This window comes from Diceros bicornis, chromosome 15, assembly GCF_020826845.1.
Source record: "Diceros bicornis minor isolate mBicDic1 chromosome 15, mDicBic1.mat.cur, whole genome shotgun sequence".
Lineage (NCBI taxonomy): Eukaryota > Metazoa > Chordata > Mammalia > Perissodactyla > Rhinocerotidae > Diceros > Diceros bicornis.
In genome coordinates, this window is record NC_080754.1 from 14,466,847 (window position 1) to 14,492,329 (window position 25,483).

A 25,483-nucleotide genomic window follows, 5' to 3' on the forward strand; every position below is an offset into this window, starting at 1 on the left:
ACTGCTTGGCAAGCCATGCTGTGGCAGCGTCCCATATAAAGTGGAGGAAGATGGGCACGGATGTTAGCCCAGGGCCAATCTTCCTCAGCAAAAAAGAGGAGGATTGGCAGATGTTAGCTCAGGGCCAATCTTCCTCACAAAAAAAGTAAGCTTTTGCTGGTGGTGGTTGGTGGTGATGGTGTTTAAACTTTGTCATTCTAAAGGATAGTCAGCAGTGGAATTATAGGATGATCCAGGACGTCTGTTTTGCAAATTTAAGGGCAGTTAGTGTTCCCCAGATGTTGGCTCTATTATCCTTTGGTTTTCAGAGGCCACCTCAGCTTTGAGCTTCTCAATCACGGTACTTCTATTTTCTTGCTGATTACAGGCTGGCCTCCGTCCCAGTTTCTCTCCTTTGAGATTCAGGAGATTCTGATGGAGGAGGACAATACCCAGAAAGAAGAGCCCAAGGAGGAGGGTGTTGGTGACGTGCAACACTTCGGTGAGAATTCTCTAGGTGTGCACTACATTTGCAGAGATTTTCAGTAAATGTTTACAAATAGCCACTATCCCTCATACATACTGGGAGTGATCTGGCATTTTCCAGCATAAACCCAGGAGTCCAGCAGTCCTTGCTTAGAGCCTTGGTTGTGCTTCCTTACCTCACTGAACACATGTTGAGGCTTTGTTTAGACCAGATGCTAGATGACTGGCAGGCCAAAACAGCTGGTGTGGAGAGGTCTTTTCTAGTGATTCATCAGTTATTCAAAAATCAAAGCCCACACAAAAAGGGGTGGGATGGACCACATAGAGAAATGTATCAAGTTTATAGTCTCTCTAGAAGAGCAGCTGATCCTGGGACAAGGCTCTAACCCAACTACTCTGTTCACAGGGCTTGTGGCGCTGGTTGAATCTTTGTAATGTGTTCCCTGGCATTCAAAACAGAATAAATGGACTCATAAAATGTATATTTTCCTCATTATTTTTTATTGTGTCTCAGATGATCAAATAACCAGCGGCAGGGGAGGGGTGCTCAGGGATCTGCTGGGGACCAGGTGTCAGTTAACCTCATTAGTGTTTCTCTACAATCAGTAGATCATCACCACACTGCTAAGTCCTCTTCTATTAAAGGAGAGTGGTTTCAAAGTCGATTTAATTTTTCATTTACTCATTGTGCTAAGTTCTAGACACAAGAGTTAAAATAGAAAGCCCCTGTACTAGTCAAGATTCTCCAAAGAAACAGAATCAATAGGAAATATATACATATATAAAATAAATCTCCATCTCTCTTTCTCTCTCTCTGTGTATATGTATATGTGTGTGTGTATATACATATATATATATAAAGAGATTGATTTATTTTAAAGAATTGTCTCACGTGGTTGTGGGGGCTGGCAAGTCTGAAATCTGCAGGGCAGGCCCACAGGCTGGAAATTGAGGCAAGAGTTGATGCTGCACTCTTTTTTTTTTTTTTTTTGTGAGGGAGATCAGCCCTGAGCTAACATCCGTGCTAATCTTCCTCTTTTTGCTGAGGAAGACCGGCTCTGAGCGAACATCTATTGCCAATCCTTCTCCTTTTTTTCCCCAAAGCCCCAGTAGATAGTTGTATGTCATAGTTGCACATCCGTCTTGTTGCTGTATGTGGGATGCGGCCTCAGCATGGCTGCAGAAGCGGTGCGTCGGTGAGCGCCCGGGATCCGAACCCGGGCCGCCAGTAGCAGAGCGCGCGCACTTAACCACTAAGCCACCGGGCCGGCCCAATGCTACACTCTTGAATCCAGATTCCAAGGGGCAACAGGCTGGAAATTCAGGCAGGCTTTCTGTGTTGCAGTCTCGAGGAGAATTCCTTCTTCGGGAAGCCTCAATCTTTGCTCTTAAGGTCTCTACTATTGGATGAGGCCCACTCACATTATGGAGGGTAATTTATTTTACTCCAAGTCCACTGATATAAATGTTAATCACATCTAAAAAATATCTTCACAGCAACATCTAGACTGGTGTTTGACCAAACAACTGGGCACCATAGCCTAGCTAAGTTGACACAAAATTAACCATTACACCCTCTTACCTTAGGGATTTTATGTCTTGAGCAGACATAGAAGATAAAATAGAAAATTTGCAATCTAATAATATGAAATCCTTTGGCATCTAATCAAGACCGGGAATGGAGTTGGAAAAAGCTTTCTGGAGAGTGTGATTCTTGAATTGACCGTAGGTGGATTTGAGGGAAGAGGTGAATGACTACAACACATGGGAATGACTGCGAGTAGTTTATTATGATTGAAACTTTCTCTCCTTGCAGGGAGAGGAGGGAGGAAATGGTAAGCGTTACTAGGTGTGAAAACAACCTGGACTTTATTGGTTTCATGCTAAACTGAGGATTCTGGATTTATTTTATCCTAAAGTCTTGGAGGAGTCACTGAAGAATTATTAAGCATTGAAGTGATGAAATGAGATATTCAGTATTCAAGACCAATTCATGTAATTATTCAACAAATATTTCATAGTGTTGGTCTGGCATGAAGTACTGTGGACAGCACTGGGGATATACTGGTGAACAACAGAGAAGGGTCCTGACCTCACAAAGCTTAGTATTTAGTGGGAGGATAAGAAAAAAAAAAGACAAAATAATTACATGTTTTAATTAGTGCTATTGAGCACAGAGGCTTGATTTAGAAGCTTATAATTCCAATGTCTGCCTCCTCCTGTCCCAACCAGCCATCACACCCCTGCATTAAGTGCAAGCTTCAAATACTGAGCAATCACTCAGCAACTGCCCTATACCCCATCCCCTCTCCCGGTCAAATACACAGGGACTTGAAATTGATACTTCCTGACTCTCTCTCCAAGTGTGGATCTTAGCTTTCCCTCCAGGCCCTTCCATCTTCCATTGCCTTGGGTCAGCCTTGCCTGGCACACACCCAACATCCCTCCAGCCCCAGGCCTAACGAAACTTCATCTCCCCCTGGACACCGGGCTTGTTCCTGGTCCTCTCTAGGAGTGAGTTAAGAATACCAGATGATAAATGAAGGCAAAGAGGATGGAGAAAAGAATACTGTTGACAGATATTTAAGAGGTGAAAATAATATATTTGGCCATAGATTGGTAATAGGGTTTGAGAAAGTATGAGAGACTGAAAAAATTTTCCAAATTGGGGGTTGAACGACCAAATATAGGGGGTGACCTTTATTTAATTATAGACTATAACAAAAAAGGAGGGTTGACAGGTGCACATGGGGAAGGAGACACACGTCCCCTGTGCCCTCTGAAGGTGTACAGTGTGGGATTACCTCCTTCCTCCATGTGCACCCCTCAGCCCTCCTTCTTTCTGGTCCTGAAGATGGCAGCAGTTGAAATGGAAAATAAGAGACTGGTATTTCCAATAGGATCAAAGCATTCAACTATTTACAAAGTCATAGAGAATTTAACATGAAATGTTAATAGCCCATGAGAGAAAACTTTCTTTTGAGGACTAATTCCCAACGAATTATTCATTAGGGGTGATGTTGCCCTCCACCCACATGGATCCTTCAAAATTGCCTGTGCAAGGAATTTTCCACCTGGCTAGTCGCTTTGATTAACTTCAGGAGCCAGAAAGGATCAGGGACAAAACTAGCTTGTGCAACAGGAAAACAATAAACCACATCAGGGCTTGTCTTGATTGTATTACCTATCGACGCTCAACAGACTAGAGGGATGAAAAGCACTTGGGTGATTTCCCCCCACCAGCACTCCAGGTGTTGGGGGTCCTCAGACCGTATCTGGGTTTTTTGGAGAGGAACCAGAGGGAGAGCCACAGAAAACTCTACCAGCAAGTGTGGGATACGGAAGGGAACTGCACCCTGTAAACATGTCCATATTTGCCTTCTTGACGTCAAATCCTTGCCAATATCTGTAACTTTCCTCTTGTGCATTGTTGGGTTGATAAGCTTTTAATAAAGCTAACTTTAATATCAATATTAAAGGTACAGTATATCCATCTACTTATGTTAAAGTTCTGGAAATTCTTATGTCAATCTTGTAAATAGAATACTAATACCTTGAGAATCAGCCTCTTGAAATGAACAATAAGAGAAAGACTTTTAACTAGAATTTCTTTTTCCATTTGAAAAACACAATAAATGAATTTCGGTCATCTTCTTTAGGCATATTTGTAACTCATAGAAACTCCTGTTTCTTGAAAATAGCCAGAAATTTAAATGAGTCTAAGAGAACTGTACTAGTCACAAACATCACTAGCTGTACGTCAGAAGTAAATGCTTTAAACAACCATTTAGAACTTTCGAGCACTGACACTAAATCTCTAGTCAGAGCTGGGTGCTATATAATAATGTTTTCATTAGCTCACTTAACAACTCCCCTGAGAGAAACAGTGCAATTAACCCTATAATGTGAAATATTAAAGAAGGTCAAGCAAATAACCCCAAGGCCCTGGTGACACAACCGGTTCATTGGAATATTAAGCCACTGAATTTCCAGATCAGCACTGGACCCAACAGCCAAAAGGAACCTGTTTCATACTTATTTCTGTGAGAATCTTAGGATCTGTGACTATGGACTCAATATAACGTGAAAAAAAACGATGGCAGTCAGCAGTGGTCAGAGAGATGCCGTATTTTAAGTGGGCCCTCAATGAATATTCAATTGAACAGTCTTGACTTGGACCAATATCTTTGTTTAACATAGTAGGAAACAGAACCGGTACCGCTTTATGGGACTCTTTAAATTCTGGGACTGGAGCTCATCTTTCTCTTTCATCCTAGCCCTATATAATCAGTTTCCACTTCCTACACAGCCACTGGCTCTTCCTGTATTTGTCAGGCAAGGAGGAGCCAGTGCAAGTTTAGAGCAAGGAAATGACACAATTAAAATGGTATTAGACATGAAATCTAAAATTCAAAGCCCCATTCTCCCCTCCCCTGCAATCTGGCCCCAACTCCCTCTGTCTTATCTCCCACCCTCCCTCCATGTACTGTGGGCTCAGGCAGGCTGCATTAGTCCCCTCTTCCCTAACCCGCCTTGGCTTTATTGTTGCCCTGCTTTGTTCATGCTATCTCCTCTGCCTAGAAAGCCCTTTTTTTCAATATGAAGGTCACATATGTTGTCTTCCCTGATAGACCCATTGGGCAGAGACATCCCCTTCTCTGAACACTTTTGTATCACTTTTTTATAGTATGTTTTATATTACATTATCACATTACAGTTATATGCTAGGCAGTAAACTTCTTATATATAGACACAGATGTCTTATTTTATCTCTGTCTTCCACCCATCTAAGTACACGGTGTGGAACAGAGGAGATGCTTAGTAAATTTGTCTTTGTGCTTAACCTTCCTCATGTTCTGAATCCTGGCCCTTGCTCTGAGTTGTCAGAAGTCTCTAGTGCAGTGAGGTCTGTATATATCTGACACATCAATTGGAACACTTATCCCTGCCCTACGTGGCTCTAAAGAAATTTCTCTTCTCTTCTCTTCTTGTCTAGTCTATTACGGGGGAATTTGAAATCAAGGTATGAGATAACTGGAGGGATGGTGAAAGTCAGATGAAAGGAAAAGTGAAGAGGAGCAACAGAGAAGAGAAGCTGAGTTCCCTCCAATACTTCTGAAAGAGTACTGTTTTTTTTTTTTTTTTTTTCTGTGATAAGGAGATAAGCTACAAAGAAAACTGCTTGTTTTAAGTCTGCCGTGCAGGAAAAGTAGACTAATTCAGGGTCTTCAAGTGATTAGAAAAGTGGGCCAGATAAACCCGGCTGGGATATGTTACTCTAAAGGGGACAAATGCACACACACACACACACACACACACACACAGAGCATCCTTTTCTTGCCTGATTCCAATACAAACACACAGAAAAGGTTGGAGGCAGGGCAGAAGGAGAACATTTTGATGCAGAAATTAATCAGATGTTCCAAGTATATTTAGATTATTCTCATAATTAGAGAACCAATCTTTTAATAGTTTGAACGTAAAGCAGCATGTGGAGATAAATTTCCACTTTGATTTTGGTTATTTTTCTGGTGTTAATTTGAAGAGCTAATGTGTTATGTATACTTTATATATTTAAATATATATTTGAGAACATATTGTAAAATCAAATATCCAATAAGGTTATTGGAACAAAAATACATCGAAGATATTAAAAAAAGAAAAGGAGTAGGAAGCAAAATCTTTATTTCCATAGCACAATAATTTAATAGTAATTTGACTTTAAACTTTCTGGCAACCAGATTACAAAGGGAAATATTGTTTAAATAGTTCTCCTTTGTAACGATTGCAAATCCAATGTGAAAATAGATGAAGATAGCTTTTTTAAGAAGTGAAGGTACGTTGAGTTTTAAGAGAGAGAAAATTTATCCTGGCAACTAAATTCTAGAAGGAGTTCAGGATGAGGAACTCAACTTGTACAGGGCAGTACAACAGAATGGTTGATGTCATTGGCAACTGTTCCACAGGAAAAGGCAAGTGTGGTTGGAAACCACTCTTTTGATGAGGACACCATGCTAAGTGAAATAAGCCAGACACAGAAAGAAAAAAAAAAAGAACTGCATGATCTCGCTTATATATGGAATCTAAAAAAGTCAATTACATAGAAGCAGAGAATATAAAGATGGTTACCAGAGGCAGAGAGGTGGGGAAATGGGAAGGTGATGGTCAAAGGGTACAAAGTTGCAGTTAAAGGATAAATAGTGCAGAGATCTAATGTGACAGCATGATGACTATAGTTAATAATACTGTTTTAAATACTAGAAATTTGATAAGAGAGTAGATTTCGGGTATTCTCATCGCACACACACAAAAGGTAACTACATGAAGATATGTGAATTGGCTTGACTGTAGTAATCATTTCACTATGTGTATGTTCATCAAATCATCATGTTGCACACCTTAAGTATCTACCATTTTTATTTTTTAAAAAAGAAACTACACTTTGGTGTGCTCCCTGCGCTATCTATCCCCTGTGCAAAGAACAGTGCCTACCTTATCACATTAATTCATAGAAATATGAGTTGGGTGTTGTCAGTCCCATTTTCCAGAATAAAAGTTTGTTTTTCGGTGAAGGTAAACAATGCACTCAAATTACCCAGCTCATAAAGAGGTTGAGTCAGAGTTTAAACCCAGGTCTGCCTGACTCCAAAATCAATGATCGTTCCACGGCACCCTGCAAATAAAAACTTCTTGACTCTTTACATAGGCATAATATTAAAGAGAACTTCAGTACAAACAGTTGTTCCACGAGTTGGACTGGAGTTGAGAATGGACCAAGTTAATAGCTGCAAAGGTTTGTTAGGCTATCATTGCAGAGAGAGGAAGAGATGTACAGATTCAGGACACAAGAGCAAGACTAACCAGTCTTTGTTAATGAAATGGTACAATAGCAAAATTAATTCCAAATGACATAATCCATAAATAATTCATATATCACTGTGCAACACTTCACCTCTCCCCACCTGAAAGGGAGAAGGATACAGAAAGGTAAGCTAAGGCACCGTGACCACTACATATCCTAGGGAAGGGAGCAGGGAAGGAAGTTCTGCTGTATAGTTCACAACAGAATATCCTAGTGCAGGATGGCAGAGAGAGGGAGGTGTGGCTCGGTTTTGTGATTCAATAGAGGACTTTGTTTTAAAGAACTCAGGAAATGGAAAAAGTAGAAGGAAAGAGCTCATCTTTTCTTCTTTCTATTTTTTAAAATGTCATCATAACTAAAAGAAAGTCTGGTAATAATAATTATTACAATAAGGATGTGTTAAATTTTGAGTGACGGCTATACATTTTCAGATGTTGGGGTCTGCATTTCACATTTAATGTAACCCTTGCATCCTTGTTGATCTCTTATCTCCAAGTGGCTATGGCATTATAAAAGCTATTAAAAACCATCCTAACTCATCAGCAGTGAGATGCTTCGCTGGGTTTAGTCTCTTAAAAAATCACATTAAATAAATACTCTTTGAGCCCCTTCCATGTATCAAGTCTTGGAGGATGGCTCACACAAATATTAATAAAACGATCCCTCTATCCTTCAAGGAGCCTGGCTATCACAAAAGAGACAGAGATGTCAACAGACAAAACAAGACCACGAGAGGAAGCCAATCAGGATCAATTTTTGCCTAGTGATTAGGAATTATTCATCAGACAGAAGTATTCCCTGATATCATTTCTACTTAGAGAAGAGGTGGGGGGGGGCATTGAAGAGCATGAACTCTAGAACCATGCTGCCTGTGTTCACATTCTGCCTCTACCAACTTATTAGCTGAGTGACCCTTTACTTCACCATGCCTCACTCTCTTCACCTCTAAAATGGGAGTAGTAACAGTATTACCACATAAGGTTGTCATAAGGATTAAACTAATTAATATTGTATTATATTTGGAAGAGTGCCTGGTACGTACAGTAATTGTTGTTCTCAATAAATGTTCGCTATATTTTCTTAGACATGAGTATCATCACCTTAACTATGGCCATCCTAGGTGTGTTGTGTTGGTGTACATACTCCTCAGACCTTTTGAGGGAGAACAACTGTCTCTAAGATGTCCATCTAGTCTAGAGTATTGCTGGTGTTGTTCCGGGCAAGGAAATGTTTGCAACGGTAGTGCTTTGGGTCAAAGCCATCATTCATTCTTGAGCACCAACTACATGCCAGGAGCACTGGGGATATATCACTGGAGAGAGCAGATAAAAATCTCTGCCTACAGAGAACTTACATTCCAGTGAGGAGAGTCAGATAATAAACATAATCTAAAAAGTACATTTCATAATATGATAGAAGGGGATAATTCTGTCAACAAAAAATAAAGAAAGCTTACTGGTATGGAGAACCTATTTTTTATTTTAAATAGAGTGGTGGGGGTAGGCCTGAGGAATATGGTGACATCTGAGCAGTGTCTGAAGGAAGTGATAGAGCAAGGCATACAGATACTTAGGTGGGGTGGGGTGGGGTGGGGTGGGGTGGGGTGGGTGGGGAGGGGCTCCAGGCAGAGAGGGCAGCTAGCACAAAGGCCCTGAGAGGGAAGCGTAGCTGTCTAGGAATCTAGTCCAGGAATACTAAGGGGGCGGTTGTGGCAGGGGCTGAGGGAGTGAAGTAGGAGCTAAGCTCAGAGAACAACAGATCACATATTGTCTTTCAGGGCCTTTCTATGGACTTTGGCTTTTGTTGATTGAGATGGGGACCATTGCAGGGTTTCAAAAAGAGTGATATGAGCTGCCTTAATGTTTAAAAGGATCTCTGGCTGCTGTGTTGAGAAAGGCCAGCATGGGGCCAAAGGCAGAAACAAGGGTAATCAAAGCCAAGACGTGATGGTTGATTAGACCGGGTGGTAACAACAGTGGAGCTGGTAAGTACTTGAATTTTGCATTTATTTTGAGAGTAGAGACAAAAGGATTTCCTGATGGATTGGATTTGAAATGTGAGAGAGAGAGAAAAGTCAAGGACGGCATCAGGGTTTTAGGCCTGATATGAGGAGGACTGCAGTTGGGCAGGGTGGTTGGGGGACGGAGGGAGGAATCTCAGGATATGTTAAGGGGGAGTAGCCTATCAGCCACCGCAGGGGGTGGCTGCCTGGAACCTGCAGTTCAGGGGAGATGGCCAGGCTGGGGGTAAAATCTAGGAGTCATCACCACATAGAAGGTATTTAGCCCCATGAGACAGGATGAGCTCACCAATGGAGTGAGTGTAGACAGATAAGACAGAGGTCCAAAGTCTGAACCTTGGCACTCCACTGCTCAGAGGCCAGGGGAAGAGAAGGGACCAGCAAAGAAGACTGAGAAGGAGCAACCAGCAGGGTGGGAAGTGGGAAAATGTCGGGGAAGTCACACAAAATGGTTTCCAGGAGGAGAAAGGGGTCAACCGTTCATTGCTGTTGATAGTTCAAGTGAGATGAGGACTAAGAAACCTTCCGATTTAGTAGTTCGATCGCGATAAGAAGAGTTCCACGGACAGGGTAGAAGCCAAAGTCTGACTGGAGTAAATAGGAAAAGAGAACTTGGAGACGACTTTTTAAAACAACTCTTTAAAGGAGCTTTGCTGTGGCTGAGCAGAAAAAAAGGGCAAGTGGCTGGAGGGGGAAGTGGATTCAAGAGAATTTTTTGTTTTTGAGATGGGACAAGTAACATGATTTTATGATGATGGAGATGATCCAATAAATGGGGAAATTGATGGTGTGGGAGAGAAGAGAGAACTCCTGGATTGATCCCTGTATGTTTCTGTGGGGCAAAGAGCCAGGACAGGAAAAGAAATTCCTATAAAACACCAACAGCTCATAGGTTAGCCTCTCCCAAAAATGAAAAGTCAGACTTCTACTTGCACAAATGAAAAGTGTATTAAATAAGTCATTTGTTGAGTGCCTACTGAGCGCCACTCCTGCTCAGGTACGTTGCATACGTTGTCCGGAGGCTTAATTAACCACCCTGCAACATCAGTATCGTTGTTACTACCTATAGATGGAGAAATTGGTGCCGGGAGGTAAAACAACTGGCCCAAAGCCATACTGATCATAAGTTAGTTTGCACTTCATTGTGCTTTTTCTTGCTGCTGTGAGTTCCTCGAGGGCCGATGGCTTTCATCTTTGTAACCCCAGATTCTCGCTCAGAACCTGGCAGAGCTTCACACTCCCGCGTGCCAAGATAGTCTGCGAGCCGCCCGAGCTCCACTGGGTTGCCTTCCGCGGAAGCACCCGTTGGAGGGCGTTCACATCAACGTTGTTTTCATTGGTTACAGCAACTCAGAAATATACGTTGGAAAAAATAGAAACTTTAAAGAGAAATAACCGAAAGGAAATCAGTGTAACTTATTTTAAAATCCTCAGCCCTTAGAGGAGGCCGTTCCCCAACGATCTTGCAAAGCTGCTTTTCTGACGCATCAGGTACCTGCCCGCGGGCGAACGGTCGGGCGGAGGTGCGGTCACCTGGAGTTTCCCAGAAGAAACTGCACCGTCTGGGGAGGAAATCATCACCCCAGGACGTGTACCCTCCCGCCCTTCTTCCAGCTCATAAGAAAAGCCTGCCACAAAAGCCTCCACTGTGCGGCCGTGAACGCGGCTTGGAGAAGCCGGCGCCCGGTGATGGGGCGAACAGCCAGGCCCCCCCCGCAGCAGTAAAAGTCCCAACTACAAACTGCCCGGGCGCTGGGTGGGTCGCCGACTGCATTGCTCCAAGTCCCTCGGTGCCCGCCGCGGTGCTTTCGAAGGGGGCCGGGGGCACGGGACCGGGGGGCGCGGAGCCCACCATCGCGGCCCGAGGGGGAGCGCACCGGGCGGCTGGGCGCACCGAGCGCGCCTTTGGTCCCTGGCCGCGCTGACCCGGCCGCGCCGCGGCGCCAGGTGAGGAGGGGGCGGCGGTCGGCCGGGAGGAGGGGGCCGCGCCGACTCCGCGCGTCCGGGCGGCTCCCCGGGGGCGCTGCCTCCCCCGCCGCCGAGTTGGTCGCCGCCGGTTGCGCGGCCGAGGGTTGGGGGCGGAGAGGAGGCAGTGGCCGCCCGGGCCGAGGAGGGGCGCGCTGACTGCGCACGGCGAGTCCGGAGTGGCCGGCCGGCTGCGGGGGAGCTGCGGCGGGGCCGGGCCCGGGGCCGAGGGCGGGCGCGCGCCGGGGCCGGGGCCGGGCGAGACGGCGGCGGGGCCCCCGGAGAGCGGCGGCGCGGAGGAAAGATGAGGCGGTGAGTGGGCGCCGGGGACGCGGAGCTGCTTTGCTTCCCCTGCAGGCTGTGGGGACAAAAGCCCGGGCTGCGCGGCGTTGGGGGCCCGGAGCCCCCGAGGAAGGGTGGACCTCCGGGTGAGAGGTTCCTGGGGAGGGAGCGTCGGGGTGGAGGAGACGCTCGCAGAGCGATTGTGGGGAACAGGCGGGATCTGGGGGGACCGGAGGCAACTTTCGCGGAGAACTCTGGAATACCCAAGGAGAGAGGGTCGGGGTCTTCGGGATAGAGCTGCTTTGTCGCTGTGGCGGAGGAAGGAGAAGGTCCGCGGCGGGCTGGTGTGGGGCGCGGGGTTCAGGGAGGACCCCCCTGCCCCAAATATCTGGCTACTGCGCTTCTGTTTCCACTTTGTTTCAAGAGTGGGGCTCCAGAGTTTGAACCGCCCAGAGCCTCGGATTTCGATTTGACCTTGGATCCACCCAAAAGTTTATGTTATGGCGGTCTCCGCACCCCTAAAGATAGCGGCGGAAAGTGTTGGGGAGTGTTTTGAAGCCGTTTCACCCGCGCCCGGCACGGGGGAGGCGCTGCTGAAATGTTTGCTGGTACATTTAATAACTCAGCTCTAGCAGTCATCACTTATCAAAGTGCCGAGAACCTGGCTAACTCCCGCCACCGCCAGGAAATTAAAAGGCTGACAGGCGGTCACTTCCAGGGTTGGGGTTTCCTGTTTGGAAGAGCTTCGGAAGTCGAACCTGCTTCCAGCGCCTCCCCATCTACCTTTCTCATGTAAAAGAGGGAACTGCGCCCGCAGCCTTTTATGTTGGTTGACGTGCCCGGGGCTGGAAATCCTCCTGCTGGCCCTGCCCTCATGGCTAGAAGTCGTCCTTCTGCTGCTCTGAAGTAGCTCTCAAGAGTTCTAGAATGCACAGTTAGTCTAACAGCCAGACGCAGCTGGGTGTGGAACTAGGAGAAGAGGCGTAAAAATGTGGAGTCCTTTTAGTGTAAATATTTGTCAGCCACATTTCCCTTGCTTATATGAATGTGTAAGTTACAGATATTTATTTTCAAATATTGGACTTGTAACTCTAAGCTTCCGAGTTTGGTTTAATTTGGGCGTTTGAGATACGTCTCTGAGATTCTGCCATTATCTGAATTTAGCTGGGAGAGGACTGAATGAAGTTCACAGCTTCAGAGGGTTAAACTTTTGCCCTGAGAGCACTTGAATTCTTGGTTCCTGGTAGGATAGCAACAGAATAGTTGGATTTGGGATAAATAAACCTTTAGAGTTGTCCACTATTTATATCCCTGGTACCATTGCCCTCAATTGTGTAAATATTTGTTTGAATAAAGAGCTAGGGTTCCTTGAAAAGTAACAGTTGTGTCTATTCAGGATTCCCTTGTCATATCCTGGACTTAGTTATTTAAGAGGATTTGGGGATTTTTTTTGCCTTACATATTTAAGATGGAAATTTAAACATATGTACTTAAGAAACTCTGTAAAGTCCCCAAAACGTTTATAACTGGCATTTCCTTTAACAGCAAAGGGGGAGTTGAATTTTTGCTCTTAGCTGACTAGTGTAGGCTTCACCTCCCAAGACCCAGAAGTTTGCAAATCCCAGCCTTTCTCACAAATGGAAAAATGAGATGTTTGGTTAAGAGTAGTCATCATTTCAGTCCATTGGCAGGCTTCAGTCTGTTTCATGCAGCAGCTGCTGTTCTTTTGGGCTGAGGACGCACTATAGGTGATGACTCTTGGATCCATGTTTATGAAGTGAGGGAGGAAAAGATACTTGGGAAATTAGGCTAAGAGCTTGCTCACTCCTATCTTAAAGAACCCGGACCAAGCCGGAACTCTAGCAACCTTATCAGAAACATTTTATTTATTGGCTTTTGCACAAGAGAGAGAAGAAAAAGGCAAGTGATTAAACCAACTGCTGGTTTTCATTATTTTCTTCAAAGCCCTAATTTGATGTCTGTAAGCAAGGGTTGATTCTGGAGTACCCTAGAGAAGTTAATGTGAAAAATGTTATTCCTTTTAAATACTTTTAGAGAGCAGTTGAGACTATGGCTTTGTGTGCTAATTCTCAATCTTTAGCAGGGAGGCCGTGCCATGGATGACTTGGAAAGACAGTGGTTTTGTACATCTTCCAAGTGGAATACATGTGCTTTATAAATCTGAGTGTCTGTTAGGTCTTGGTGTACTTATTAACTGTGTAAATGTCACCCATTTGAAACAAAAACAACTTTTAAGTGATATGCTTTATTTTAAAGCCCTTTAAAATACATTACAGCAGTGGTTCTCAGTGGGGGAGAGGGAGTGATTGTACCCCCCAGAGGATGTTGGCCACTGTCTGGAGACATTTTTGGTCATCCCAATTGGGAATAGGGGACAACCCCACTGCCAATTGGGGCTGGCATCTAGTGAGTAGAGGCCTCAGATGCTGTGTAATATCCTACAATGCACAGGACACACAGACAAAGAATTATCCAGCCTCAAACTCTAGATACTCACTAGAGTACTTCCTCATGGGCGTATGTTAACAAGATTAGGGACCTTAATCTAATCTGGATTCTCAAGAAATCAACTGTGTTCTTGCTCAACACAAAGAGACCATGTCACAGAAGCCTTTTTGTCTGCAGCAGATTCTTTTGCCCTTGGGGTTAAGAGTCTTAATGTACCATAAATGTGAAGGAACTTGTTGTGTTCACTGAGGACTTTGAATTGGCTGAAAATCACATAATTTTGGAGTGTTAGAGTGCAAGGGAGCCTCAGAGATCACTGACTTCAACTCTTTCATTTTATAGATGTAAAGACTGAGATACCCAGAGATGAGTGATTCGTGAAGTCTCAGTGGCAGTCATGGTTCCTGGTACAATTTAGGATAGAGAATTTAGAAACTGATGTTCAGGCAAATGTAATTTTTTAAAAACTGGACCTGACCTTTTGTGAGAGTTTAGAGGTACCATTCTCTGTGAGGAAGTAAATAAACTCTTTGATGGGGGAAGGGTGGCATTAGCCGTGGTGACTGGAGCAGATGCCCGGGTGTGTCAGACCCAAGAAGAGGATAATTCCGTTGTGTGACCTGTGACACCCTACATCTGATGCCTGCACCATCCTTCCCGTGGCAAAGTGGGCAACAGATGGTTCCACATACATAGCAGATGCTGCTTTTGAATCCAGGTACAAAACAGAACGTTTGAGATTTTCTGTTCCTCCCTGCCTTATGGATTACGAGTAGAGTGTGTGAATGGATAGGGGGTCTTGGACAGAAGGGAGAATGAGAGAGACCTCCTGAGTATGGAATTAAAAAAGATACCTGACATATAAGGAAATGAGCATGCATTGGGGCAATTGTGGTGGAAATTCATAAGCTGAGGAGTGGATGTCTAAGGTAAATGTGATTGCATAGAACTTGGGTTAGGAATCTGAAGACAATTCAGGTTTGGCTATTATTTGGGCACATAGGACAAAATAAGTCCGGGGGTAAAAGGACCCTCAGAAATCCTCTTGTCTGAATCCTTTGCCCACAGTCCACTCACTTGGCTAGACAGTGCAGAATCTGCAGGCCACATCTCCTAACTCCTCTTCCATTGCGCTTTCTCTTACACCCCACAGTCTCTACCATTCCATCTGTTTACCTAATGGGGAAGAAAATGAGAGTAATAAAAAGTCTTTGTTAATTTCCTAGGCGAGTTTAAAAAGCATGGCATTTGTGAATGGCTCTGTTTATAAAAAGGAGTCATCTCAAGGAGTTTTTGGTTATCAGAAAAGTTGTGCACGTATGGCCTGATCAATTACAAATACATGTACTCTCACATTTACATTACTACGATTAGCCATTAGCCCAGTGATTATGGATTCTGGTTCTGTGTGCTTAGTGGTCCTGCCACGGTAGTTATAATCTTCAAGTCTGGGAGGTTCTGGCAATGTAGGAGAATTTTTTGGTATGCCTTTTGTGGGAGAGGTCAGAGCTCTGAACTCTGCCGAGGTAGGTTCTTATCATTTTGACAGCCAGCCAATGGGTGCCCCTCACAGCTGAGCAGAGAAGTGTATTTAGAAATGATTCGAAAGTGATGACTTTTTTAAGGGGCTGCTCCCTGTAGGTGCTTCAGGAAAGAGATGTCGCAGCCTTTTCAGTATCATCTTTCGTCGAGTCCTTCTCGTTACTTTTTTTTTCAGATGGTGGGAGAAGAGACATGAGTTGACTTATGTTTTATTTAATAACTGTTGGCTGGAAATATTTATTGGCATTTGATTAATGTGACTTTTGTCTTTTGAAAGTACAACCAACAAGGGCAGCTCAGGTTTTCAAATCCCTTCAAAATAAACATTTCGTAAGGCAGAACTTGTCTCTGTCACCCAGGAATTTGAATATTTTCCACGCAGTTGTGTTCATATTTAGGGATGTTTCTGAAATGTTGAAAAGAAACTTTGAGCTGTATCTGCTTTAAAGGCAAGATTGTTATCTATAGCAGCTGGTGGTCAATCAGAGCAACCCAAGCATAAGAATCATTTTATTGGGGTATGGTGGGAAAGCTGGGCATTGGAGAATCTTGCTATATAAAGAAGCAGATAAATAAGTTGCAGAGTAACGGGCTAAGTTACATGGAAAGTTTTTGAGACGTTTTTACAGGAGATATTTGTTTTGTTTAGTGTGTGTTTTAGTGTGTGAAGGTTGATGTATTCGATGAACTGCTTTTCCTTACTTTGCAAATTAAGAGGAAGAAAAAGATTGTGCATGCCAGTATTTAATATTGTTACCTCCAGCAGGGTCAGCCTTTTCCAAGACTTGCTGCTAAGACTCGAGTTCCATGGAAATTTGGTGTTGATCATCTTAGAATATTTTGTTTGCACATTGCATGTGACAATATACTGGTGGGATTAGCATATGGAATAGCGAAAAAGCTAACGGTTACAAGATTTGTCCTAGATTTCTTTCTTGACCACAGTACTGCTAGGACAAGGGCAGGTAAAAGCACAGGAAAGCCGGCTCCTGCATTCTTTGCACCAGTTCAGACCCAGCCTGAGCAGTGCTTCAGAGCCAAGAGATACTCAGAGGGGACTGAGAAGTGATGTCTGGCTGCCACTCTCCTTATGTCATTGCAGAAGTAGGTTTTCCAAAACAGCGTAAGATTTATTAAGGAAATTACAAGCCATGGGAATGCAGACAAAATATTTCTTATACATCATGCTGAATCAAATACCCATATTATATTGCATTAACATCACTCTGACTAGGCCTTTTTCCCGCTATGTTATGCTGAAACAATTTCTTATGCCCTTGGAATGTCACGGGTAACAGTGCCGGTGAAGTCTTTTCCCAATTAGGTAGCTGCCACCTTATCACTAAAACATGTTTCTGTTCTGTGGTCATTTCCATTTCCTGCGTGGTGTAACTGGCACGCCTGTGTTATTTAACCACTATCTTTGGGAGTCTAGAAAGTCGGAGCAGGAAGAACATCTAGTTCACTCTCCCCATTTTAAACATGGGGAAATCTCTGCTAAAACAAGGTGAAGACAGGCAAAGTGGCTTGCCCCAGCTCTTACTTCTGTTGGTTGTTTTGGCAGAACCAGGCCTAGGACGGGTCTCCTGACTCATGTTCCTGGCAGCCTGTCCAGTGTTCTTCGTACTAGATTGGCCATTACAATAAAAATAACATCCTCTTGTAACCATTTCCTTTATTAGGTCTTTTGGCCAGAGTTATAAAAAACAGCATTGATTAAATTTAATTTAGTCAGTTGTTTATTAATCTCTGCTGGTTCCACTCTTTTCCCTTTTCCTTCCAAGCAATAAGTGATCAAAAGGTAGCAGGAAAGGGAAAAATGAAGTGTCTTATAACACTCATTCTGCGTAGTCAACCATTAAGTAATGAAGAGATGGTACAATTATTGTTTTTTTGTTTATAGTATTTTTAAAACCCATCCATTCAATTTTAAAGTTAAAGGGGAAAATATTATGACCATGGAAGATGTGGTCAAGTTGTGTTTGTTGCGTCTCTCTTGAATCTGCTTGTGCTCTGACTATTCCCAGTTCACAAATATTGGGGAAGGTAATGAGGAACGTAGTATGTTTGGGTTTAGGTAATGTTACTTTGGAAAAATAAAAGGTGACTCTTAAGAGAGTGTATTTTGATCTGTAGTGTGGAGTGGGGACAAGATGGTGGAAAGATCAGGGTTTTACTGCCATAGACTTTCAGCTTCCAATTCAAGCCCAAAGCAGTTCAGAGTCAAGAGAGAGCATCTTTATTCCCATGTGATCCCAGGGTCAATATTTTTCTTGCTTGAAATGGACTTTGAGCTTGAGGGGTGTTTTTTCCTGGGGTACCCTGTGCTTCAGGAGGTGGCTATTCAAGACCTCCAATTTAGTTATTCGTGACCCTCCACTTCTCTGGCTTTATCTTCCCTGTGGTGATCACATGATAAAGGAGGATTCTTCCAAGTTTACAGGGGACTGGTCAGAATCACCTAAACCCAGGGATAAATTACACCAGTGATCAGGAATAAGAAACATCTTGATACATTTAATTTCTTTGGGAAAATTTTATCCTGAACTACAACTCTTTTAGGATTCTGTAAAGAACCCTGAAAATATAAGTGTATAATTTCCTACCTAACGAACTCTCCCACTTTCAGAGAAGCAGTAACATAATTTAAGAATCTACAAAGTGTATCAGTGTCTCCCTTAGCATAGATATGTAAGGGGTATGTGTGTTTTAATGTCTTTTGAGGCTGAAATTCTTCGGGATATGGAAGATTTGCCAGGCTTTGTGAATAGTTTTGCATTTCAGCTTTCTGAAGAGATGGTTTTTATTTGGGCACACAGAGTGGTGAAATGTAGTTACCGCATCTAGCATTATCTTGCAAGTGTATAGTATAAGGCCTGATACTTGTAATCTGGACAATACATTTCTTTTCACATTTTTCCCAGGTACTTAGAAAAAAATATAAGCTTTTAGGAGCTTAATTCAATATGATAGAGGGTTAGTATATCATACTTTAAAAAAAAGTCATCTAGGAGCTGGTAATATGACCCCATCCTTCTTTGTAAAGTGAGCTACTATAATTTTTGTCAGTATATATTCATATGTTTTTATTCATATTGATTTTCAGAATGCATACATCTTTTATTTTTTTAATATTTTACTATGGAAAAATTAAACATACACAAAAGTTAAAAGATTAATACAGTGAAATCCCATGTACTCATCACTCAGCTTCAGCAATTATCTGCATATGCTAATCTTTTCTCATCTATAGACATTACTTTCTCCCAAAACATGGATTGTTATAAAGCAAATTCCAAACACTGTAGTATTTCATTCATAAATAATTTAAAATGTAACTCTAAGAGATTAGGATTTTTAAAAAATATAACCATATCATTATCACACCTAAAAATAGCAGGAATTACGATATTTACTTTCCGGTCAGTGTTCAAATTCTGTGATTGTCTCATAAATTTTTTTTTAGTAGTTGGGTTGTTCAAAACAGGATCTAAACAAGGTCTATACATTCTATTTAATTGTTATATTTCCTGAGTCTCTTTTAATCTAGAACAATCCCTCTTTGTCTTCTTTTTTCCTTGCCATTTGCTGGTTGAAGACATTGGTTATTTCTTCTGTAGACTTTCCCATATCCTAGACTTAGGTGATAGCATCTCTGTGGTGGTGTTTAATATATTCCTCTGTCCCTTGTACTTTCTGTAATGGGAGAGAGTGTGCTTTTAATTTGAGACCTTTCCTACCACATCATTGTGTTGAATTCAATTTATATAAGTAAATACTTATTGAATTAATATTGTCTCTTCCTTAAATATTGCTAAAGCTGCTTTAATAATGATATAAACACAAATGTGCGTCCAATTCATAAAAGTCGTATTTTGATTATTTAGGGAGAAATTAGGAATTTTGCACGTGGGAAGAGAATTTTAATGACTCAACTGTTTTTTGAGGTTGCTTCTGCTCTGTCTCCTCCCTCCCCTGCCTTCCTCACTGGCTGAAGAGAGTTATCACAGGAAACATGCAGCCAAATTCCTTGGATAGTCTAAAGAATATTTAAAGTTCCTATAGACAAGTCTTATTTAAGGGACTAGTACAAAATTTTTTTAAATCTCTGTAATTGATGTCTTACCTCTTCACCAAGGGTCCTCTAAAATTATTAAGAATACCTAATACAAAACAGTCTAGCCTCTGATCACTCATTTGGAGATAAAGACCCTCATTTGAAGAATGGTTATTTCTCTTGATTGTGATTACTTTTGGAACCTTTGAGTACCATCTGGAGTTCTCTTTTTGACAGAGCTTAGATGTCAATGCAGCTAGAGATGACAGAAGGGAAGGTGGGGGGAAGGGGCTAGATGCCTTTATTGTGATAGGAAGAAGCTGAAACTTTTTTTGCTTTTTGTCCCCACTTCTTCCATCTAAATCAAAAGTTCTCATTATCCGCCATCACTCACCACTCCCTTCTGTGCTCCTTTCCTCCCCACAGCATCATCTGCTACTTTTGTTCTTTTCTTAATGGTCTCCCTTACCTCTTCTTATAGATATTTTCAGAATGTAATAAAGTAAGAATTTAAAAGAGAAAACAGAAGACAACCAAGAAAGAAACTGTGTAATCAGTGTCCTGAGACATCCTATCAACCTTCCAGTGGCCCTCACCTTCCTCCCCAGCCTTGCCACACCTCAGTCTGACACCTGGCAAATTCTGAGGATGCCTCAGGTTGCCTGGCTTCTGAAGCGCCTCCTCTGGCAGTCACAAAAAGCCTTCGTGTATTTTAGACTGCTCTGGGCATGTGGGCAGCATGTATCTGTCTGTGAGTGTGTGTGTGCACGTGTCTACACACAGTAAGATTTACAGCCATCTGTTGTAATAGGCTTAACTGCAAGAATAAAACAGCCTTCTTATTCTGCCATGAAATTACAGTTATTCCTGTAGAACTGCTTTTTTTGGATCTTTTTGAGAGATGAAAATATAGTCCTTGGAGATTATCAACCTACCTACATGTATCTAGTGGATAATAATTATTTTGTTCAAACAGGCAGACCTTTAAATGACAAAGAACATGGCACAAGGGAAGAGGAGTGGGAATCCATTTGCTGCCATGTTTATTTGCAAAAAGAACAATAGGGTTGCTATGTCTACTAACAGAGGTTTTTTTTTTGTTCTTTGCACTGGGATTTAAAATCTTGAGTGTCGTGGAAGAGTTTAAAGAAACAGAGTTTGGGAAGCCGGGATGAAGGAGTGAGAGACGAGGAAGTTCTATGGAGATGGACATTGAGACAATGGGAAGGCCCAGGTTTCGGGATGCTTGCAGAAACTGTGTGTGGGAGGTGATATTTGAAGGAGAGAGGATCTGGGAATATTTGCTGGGAGGAGGTGTTTGCTGATGGGTGTGGGGCCATGTGGAGGGTTGAGGCTTGTTTGCAGAGATGGAGGAGGCCGAGGAGGATTTAGTGATGCAAGGAAATATTTGTGAAAAGGGATGGTATGTTTGCAGAGGGAGAGTTGACAGCACTGAGGGTTTAACTAAAGATGGTGTTTGGATAACAGAGGATGGGGAAAATAGGCTGCTTTTGGATTTCTGAAATGAGAATATTGCTAGAGAAGGATGTGGTTGTTCCAGAAGTTTCTAATTAGCCCCCCTCCCATCATGTTTTCATGTTGGAATTAGTGGAAAAAGAGGGAGGTTTTGTGTCCATTGTTCCCCATTCTGAAGTTTGAAGTTTGGGGCTGAAATAGTTTTCTTAGTTTTTCCCTTTCCATCCTCTAAAAGCTTCCCCTCAGGCCCCATCTGCTTCCATTGGTCGCTGCAGAAATGCCCTCCCAGAATGGCACTGCTTCTGAGGGACTGCTCTAAGCTGGTGTCTGAATTCAATTACATGTCATCAGTACATGCTTTATTTCCAACATTGCCGTAGTGTAAACATCAGTGCTGAAAGAGACCAGCCTGTGGACCACCAGTGTTCTGGAAGGCCTTTGAACTCCAGGCGTCAACCACTGTCTGTGACAAAGTATGCTCCCAGCGCCAGCACCTCAGCTCTAAGCGCCTCTGCAGGACACAGTAGAGACTCAAACTTCATTATAAAGTGGAAATTTTAACCTATACCCTCCTGATTTTTTTTTTTTCTGAGAACATTTTTCCTGAATTTGCTTCTGTAATCTACATCCCTCGCATTTTCCCAGCAATATGAAATGATTTCCACTTTTCCATCACTTGCTCTTGCAGTCTCCCTCTGATTAATTCGTTCTATATTGGGTGATCCTAAGAAGTGTCTCTGCGTGGCAATGTCAAATGACAAGTAACATGCTGTGTAATTTAGGACTCCTCCAAACTCTGTTGGTATAAATTACCTGGAAAGTTGTGTTTATATAGGCCAGACTTTAAGTCCTTCTCCTACAACACAACACAACACAGCAAACACTTCATTTTAATTTGTTTGTTTTTTATAACTTTGCTCCCTGGGTGTGTTTTCATTTTCTTGAAACCAAGATCACTACAGCGCTGGCAGTCACAGTGCTATAAATTCACTGTTGGTGACTTACACATTGAATGGAGCTGCTTCACTGTGTTATTTGGTATAAACGGAGCTGGAGAATTATAGTTTAAAACAGATGCCAGAATTGTGCCAAAGAGAAAAGAATCTACCGAGAAACTTTTAAACATGATCTTTGAGATTAGTTTTTCGAGTAATTTTCGTCTCTAGGGAAAAAGTCCTGTGACTTTCTGTGGTGTCCATCAGAGATCTCTTCATGACTTCTGGCATTTCCTAATTGACAATGAGATGATGTACATTTCAGGTGATAAAATAACAAGAGCTCTGGGGGGATTAAATTTATGGATTGGAAAGTAAGCCCAAATGTTTCAACGCACATTAACTTCTTTCCTGTTTAGACTCCCCGCTGCTGTCTTTTCTCTCAGATGGGCACCAGATGCCTTCTTCCCCTCTCCAGGCCCATTCCGGGGCTGTGTGTGTAACACAGGGAACCACTAAAGCCCTCAGGACTGTTCTGCTTCCACAAAAACATAATGCAGTGATTTTATCATTTCACCAAGACTTCTTTTTTGTTTACATAAAATCTACAGGAAACTCAAAATAAACACAGCAGTGTAGACCAAGAAGCCAGGCTGGAGACCCTGGAGTCTTCCTCACCCCCTCTCTTACACATGTGAACACAGACCTCTCTCCCCACCGCCCTCCCTCTTGTTTGTCACTTTGGCAACACCTCTTGTGCTCCAGTCACCTCCCACCAGCCTAGCTCCTCCTTCTTCTTTCTTTTCCTAAACTCAACTGTGTCTCTGATGCATTCTGTCTGTAGTGCTCCCTCACATCACTCCCTCCCTCGTTGCTGGGGAATTAAACCCAGACTCTTCCATTGTATTCTCTACCCTCTTGCCTCTGCTCTCCTTGCCCACACTCTCATCCTCTGGTTACTTACTGTTCTATATTTCCCTATGCTTTTTCCACTTCTAGGCCTCCACTCTTGTGATCTCACCTGCAATGGAAAGAATACTCTGGAAGTGGGGAAGGAAAAGAGGTATCAACAGCTGTTATTGTCACTCCCGGGGTCAGAGAGGCCACCTGTGAGGCTGAGTCTTCATCTTTTGAGTCGAATGGATTTGTGTGATTACGAGATGTCAAGTTGAAACAAGTATACGTATGCATTCAGTTATGGAAGATACACTAAGCTTCAGGAAAATGAGTGAATTCCACATTAGTACTTGATAAATCTTTAAATACACACCCTTAACTGACCTAATAAGGTTGAACTGAAAAATTGGGATATCAAACATGAATATCCCTTTAAATATTCTCTGGAAGGCCCTTCCATTCAAATCATCTGTACATCCTGTTTCCTCTACAAATATGTCTGGCGGAGAAATGTTGCATGGCTGTTTCTCAGATGTGGTTTATTATTTGCAAATGTCCTGCTTGTCTCTCACTTAGAGACCGTGAAGCTGATCTTGTTTCAGGCAATGCTACTTTGGAATATTTTCGTATTGTATTTTGTCTGGCCAACCAAATTGCTTCAGTAATTACACTTTATTTGATTTTTTAAAAAAGTGTATGTGAGGAGGAGAGGATGGCCAAGTGTCACCATCCTATAGAATAGTGAGAAACCTGTAGTAGTTGGATACTCTGTAGTTTTATTTCCCAAATAAAGTGGGAACTGAGTTTGGTAATATTTCACTTGGATGAGTAAGTAGCATTTGCAACTGCAAACAGATTCAAATATATTAATACATTTTGTCATCTAAAAGGACATCAATATCTTATACTGTTGAGTCAAAAATTAAACTTTTAGGTATCCTTTGACCTGAGATGTTAAGCGTCAATTCTGTACTGTTAGAGTAAGTATTTAACATGCAGAGTTTGGGCTCAGTGCTTAGCTTTGACTTCTGTTTAATCACTTCTGCTCTGGCTTGCTTTCTGGGTCGCTGTCTCTGCATGTTGTGGGAATACTCCTCCATTTAACTTTAGTTCTGTTTTTCATTTTGCATGCGTTATCTTCAAACCAAAGACTTCCCCACTAACTGGCTTTAATTCTTTTCTTGTCTATTCTAACATCTCACTTATGGATATCCTTTTGTATCCTTGTCTAAAATGTCCTAAATGGTTGGAGGATTGCTGTCCAGTTTACACCACTCTCAGAGTAGGTGTAGGGCTTGGGCCTAGAGAGCATATCTTACATGATGATGGAGATGGGAAAGGGTTTAGATAACTGTGAGCCAGAAGTGCGTGATTACTGAATACAGTTCTTCTCAGGAGAGTTACATCCTAGATTTTTAAGGACCATGATATAGAAAATAACTGTTGATTTTTCCTACACAATTTTTGTTAATTTTTCTGTCAGAGACAGCATATTCGCTGGATGTACCAGTAGTCAGACTTCACATGGGCTTGGAATTTTGTTTATACCCTTAAAATCACAGCATTTGAGGTATAGAAGTGACTTTATGCTACCATTGGATAATATCCATCAGATACCCTTTCCTTCAATGGGACTTAATTTCATTGTCGTTTGTTTCTGCCATAACTTCCTCAGACTACCACTCTCAGAGGGTTAGCCCCACTCCATGCCCTTTTACCAGTCTGTCAATCAATCCTCTAGGAAGGTGTGTATCACAGTGTGTAGCATTTGTTCATATGTGCATCTTTCCCTTTGGCCTGTAAGCTATGTAAGGGCAGGAAATAGTGCCTTTGTCCACACGCTGCCCAGTGCCTAGCTCAAAACCTGGTTTATGGTACTTAATGAAGATTAACATCTTCATGGTAACAAACAACTCCTAAATCTCAGTGGCTTAAGACAGCCTTGGGTTGGCAAGAGCCCCCTTCCACGGTGCCGTCATGGAAGGGTGCAGGCTAACGAAGCCTACACAAACTTGGATGCGTGCTAGTCATCTTAGCAGGGCTGGAAATGGTGAATCATGCTCTGGCTTTTCATGTTTCAGCTTGGACCTGACATTTCACTTTCTCTCATATGTCATTGATCAAAGCAAGAGACATAGCCACACCTAATGTCACAGGGACGAGGAAGAGCAACACCACTGTGATTCTGAAAGGAGAAGAACAGGAAGATTAATGAACAGCACATGCCTGCTGAGTCAATGTCCGATACGTGGTGGGCACTTAAGACCTGGTTAATGAATGAAGTACTTAAAACTACCAGTTGAGATTTTAATTTTTTTTTCTATGAAATAAGCAGAACTACTTCAAATAATGAAATATCCTAGTAACTACATTGTTTAAGAAATGAGGATACTAATATTATTGTCTAAGCTATGTTCAGCAAACATCCGGAGACTTTTATTTATTTATTTATTTTTTCTGAGGAGGACTAGCCCTGAGCTAACATCCAATGCCAATCCTCCCCTTTTTTCTTG

General features: G+C 42.5%; 1 protein-coding gene across 2 annotated transcripts in view; it reads left to right on the forward strand.

The window, feature by feature from the left end:
• The first annotated feature begins 10,919 nt into the window (after nucleotides 1–10,919).
• The window catches only part of PHLDB2 (pleckstrin homology like domain family B member 2), a 105,416-nt gene continuing 90,852 nt past the window's right edge, over nucleotides 10,920–25,483 (forward strand). Inside the window, exon 1 of one of the 2 annotated variants that reach the window (XM_058555769.1) lies at nucleotides 10,920–11,294. The gene's annotated coding sequence lies outside the window, so the exon portion shown is untranslated. Of the gene's footprint in view, nucleotides 11,295–11,415; nucleotides 11,625–25,483 lie in introns of those variants that run through there. The other variant, XM_058555768.1, reaches the window with a different exon arrangement.